This window comes from Odocoileus virginianus, unplaced genomic scaffold (assembly GCF_023699985.2).
Source record: "Odocoileus virginianus isolate 20LAN1187 ecotype Illinois unplaced genomic scaffold, Ovbor_1.2 Unplaced_Contig_2, whole genome shotgun sequence".
NCBI classification, from domain to species: Eukaryota; Metazoa; Chordata; class Mammalia; order Artiodactyla; family Cervidae; genus Odocoileus; species Odocoileus virginianus.
The window spans coordinates 2,825,375-2,829,047 of NW_027224319.1; the positions used below are offsets into that span (position 1 = coordinate 2,825,375).

Consider the following 3,673-nt stretch of genomic DNA (forward strand, 5'->3'; position numbering starts at 1 on the left):
TTCCTGATTATTTGAAGAGCTTCTTAAGACGTTTATTCCGGGAGTAAGCACGTGGTTGGAACCTGGGTCTCCACGCCTATCTCAGCCCTCTCTACCAGATCCACTGGCCTTCTCTGCTGCTGAGGGCTCTCGCCTACATTGAGTTAAGCTCTGCTTGGTCTGTATATAACCTTTCCCCTTACCTAAAGGGGCTGGCTGAAACAGACACAGGGGCTTCCTACAATCACCACCCTCAACATTCCCCTCGAGAAAGGAACACACTCCTTGCTTTTGGAATTAAAACTAAGACATGGGTTTGAGTAGACTCTGGGAGTTGGTGATGGACAGGGAGGCCTGGCGTGCTGCGATTCACGGGGTCCCAAAGAGTCGGACACGACTGAGCGACTGAACTGACTGGACTGATAGCTTATGTGGCACTATCACTCCCATAACAAATACGTCGCTTAGCTGCTCAGTCGTGTCTGACTCCCGTTCAACTCCATGGACTGTAGCCCAACAGGCTCCTCTGTCCATAGGGTTTCCCAGGCAAGAAAACTGGAGTGGGTTGCCATTTCCTTCTCCAAGGGATCTTCCCGACCCAGGGATTGAACCCACGTCTCCTGCATTGCAGGTGAATTCTTTACCACTGAGCCACCTGGGAAACCTACAAGAAACGGAAAGTGAAGTGTGAAAGTCACTCAGTCGTGTCCAACTCTTTGCGACCCCATGGACTATACAGTCCGTGGAATTCTCCAGGCCAGAATACTGGAGTGGGTAGCCTTTCCCTTCTCCAGGGGATCTTCCCAACCCAGGGATCGAACCCAGGTCTCCCACATTGCAGGCAGATTCTTTACCAGCTGAGCCACAAGGGAAGCCCACAAGAAACACAGGCCTCCTTCAAATACTCTGGTGAATGAAATGAAAGGGGCCACCTGCATAAGGGGGTGGTTAGGAATGCAGGTGTGGGAGCGAGGTTGTCTGCTCTCAAATCCTGACCCTACCACTTCCCAGTTATGTGACCTGGGACCTTGGTCAAGACAATCTCTCTGTACCTCAGTTTCCCAATCTGTAAAATAGGATAATAGCACCTGTCTCACAGGGCTATTGGTAATAGGACTGAACAAGTTAGTCTTTGTGAAGTGCTTCAGAACAGTGCTGGGCACATAGTAAGCACTGTTATGCTTAAGTTATTGTTAAATAAAATTAATAAGAATACAGAGATTTAGGACAGATGGACCTACAAATCAGTATGCACTCAAAAGAATCTGACAGTGATGGGAAAACAAGCTGGTTAATAGAACAATGTGCCATCCTTGGTGTTTTGATTTTCTTGCAAACATACAGTCTTCAAACTGTTTCAGTAAACCAAAAAGAACTCTGAATTTATGGGGTTTTGAAATATCTAATGTATGATCACAACAAATGCAACAAAAAATGTTCTGGCTACATTAAAGTACAACGGTTAGTGAAGGTGTCATTGTTTTAGCAGAGAATTTAAAATGAACATTCTATTGTTTGTATCTCTTATATCGATTTAGGCTAACACGTCAGACACTGTTTGTAATTTTATTTAGCAAATACTGCCAATCCTTCTCCAGCAAATAATCTTTAGTCATTTATCTGGGAAACACTTCAAATGTATGTTCTATAGTTTTCAACACACACTGAAAGATTTTTACATAAAGATGATCCCATGGTATCCAAACTTAGAATTTTCTATCCATGTCTTTTCTGATCTATTCGCTGCCACTGTTTAAACCCTCGATCCTCTTAGATATCCTACCTATTAAAATTTCACATCCGGGGTCTCTTCTTTCTGAGTGATCTCAAGCACGACACCACTTCTAACGTCAGAAGTCCCCTGTTATCTCATCACCCAGGTGCTCATTAGAATCCAGACGTTCAATCACACAAAAGCCTCAAGGTGCATGTGTCCCAACAGGTGGGGCACCTGTACTTTCATGAAGGAGGAAACCGTTCCGAGTTTACCTCTCCAAGTTTCCTGGAGGGCAAAATTCAACACTGCAAGACATCCTCCCTATAGGTACACCTGCAGAGAGTTACAGAGAGACACCGGAAACAACTAAATGTCCAGTCTACTAAGAAGGGATCAAATATTTGGGGGCCCAGCAGTTTAGTGCTTCAGAATGTGGGCAGGTACTTCCTCTCCATACCCTCTTCAGGGGGTATACCACCTCCCTATCCCACTATGTTCACTGGTGCCACTGTTTCAGCTCTTCACCACCACGTTTATGCTGGGTCTGGAGCCTTCCCTCTGCCTGGGAGCTTCTCTGGGCAGAAGCTGTGTTTCACTTTTCTCAGTGTCTCAAAGCTAGCACAAAGCCCATCAACAGTAGGCTCCCAAGAGTTATCTGTGAAACTGTACTGAGGTTACTATCTGAGAAACACCAGCCATTCTTTGGACGATCAAGCAGTCAAGGGCTAGTTTCACTTCTGACAACAGGGAGGTTCCTCAAAAGTGGGGCACTTGGAAAAGTCATCAGATCCCCTCGTTGCTACTATCATTTTGGGTTAACTTTCCTCCATTTATCTACGTGGCCCCTTTAAAATCTGTTCCCTGCCTTATCAACCACGCCTTAATGGGCTCCTTCAGTGACCCCACGTTCACCTTGCAGGTATCCTTTCTGGATATTCACGGCTCATATTCCTACTTGGTCACGACCGGGGCCGGCATTTTTGTGTGTGTGTGTGTGTGTGTGTGTCCAAGGTTCCCAGCGATCACCCGGTCAAGAGCCAGGGCCTCCAGTCCCTGCTGGGAAACGCTGGGGACGCCGGGGCACTGCGCCCCCGCCCCCCCCCCCCCCCCCCCCCCCCCGGGACAGCGTTGACCAAGACTCTCCCCTCTACTCTCTTTGGGACAAAGCTCCGGCAACCATCCGGGGCATGGGGATCCTGCAAGGTTCCGGGGGGAGGCGGTCTGCGTTCGGTCAGCCAGCCCCAGAGAGAGAGGGGTTGGGGGTGGGGGAGTCCCTGGGGTGCAGTTGAAGACGTCTCGGGACTAGCGGGCATTCACTCCCGGCCTTCTCACCGAGAACGACCTAAAGAGGGCTTGATCGCCTCTTTCTTACCCACCACCCTATGGGCCAGAGAAATGCAAGACATGAGGGCAGGAAGGAGACCCAAGAGACAGCCTCTCTCAGGCCAATCGCGACGTCCGCCACCTCTCATTTGGGGGTCGGTCTCTTTCTTACACACACACACACGCACACGACCGGCCACTTCAACTCCAGCTCTGAGCAAACTGCGCCCCACGCCTCTTCCACCGCTAGTCCTTCGAGCTCCGGAATCGGCCCGCGCCTGTCGTCTCGCCCCAGCTTTCTCCCCCGATCCCAGTTTCCTCACCCGACTGACCGTGAAGCCGGAGGCAGTTCCCCAGTCCCAGGCACCCCCTCGGTGGGGCTCCAGCTGCCGCTGCCGTCGTCGCTCCCCTTTCAGCCCCCGACCCGGGACCCGGACCTGGGCTGCAGCGATGGCTCCCCGGCACGAGGCGCCGCGGCTCCCTGGACTCGGCCAGACACAGGGCGGCGCGCAGGAGAAGCCCATCGAGCTCTAGGCGGTGGTGACGGCCGCGGCAGTTGCAGGAGCGGCCGCCGCGCAGGCTGATTACGCACGGGCGCGGGGTTGGTGGCGGAGGGGGGGGTGTCGCGCCTGGCGAGGGGCGACGCGGGCGGAT

The 3,673-nt window shown here is 51.7% G+C and overlaps 1 protein-coding gene across 8 annotated transcripts in view; it reads right to left on the bottom strand.

Annotated features, from left to right (window-relative positions):
* Positions 1-3,610, bottom strand: part of ZDHHC3 (zinc finger DHHC-type palmitoyltransferase 3) — a 62,404-nt gene extending 58,794 nt beyond the window's left edge. For 2 of the 8 annotated variants that reach the window (XM_020872631.2, XM_020872629.2), the window contains exon 1: positions 3,352-3,610. The gene's annotated coding sequence lies outside the window, so the exon portion shown is untranslated. Of the gene's footprint in view, positions 1-3,342 lie in introns of all 8 variants that reach the window. The other 6 variants (XM_020872630.2, XM_020872628.2, XM_070463410.1 and 3 more) reach the window with 5 other exon arrangements.
* Between the last annotated feature and the right edge of the window lie 63 nt (positions 3,611-3,673).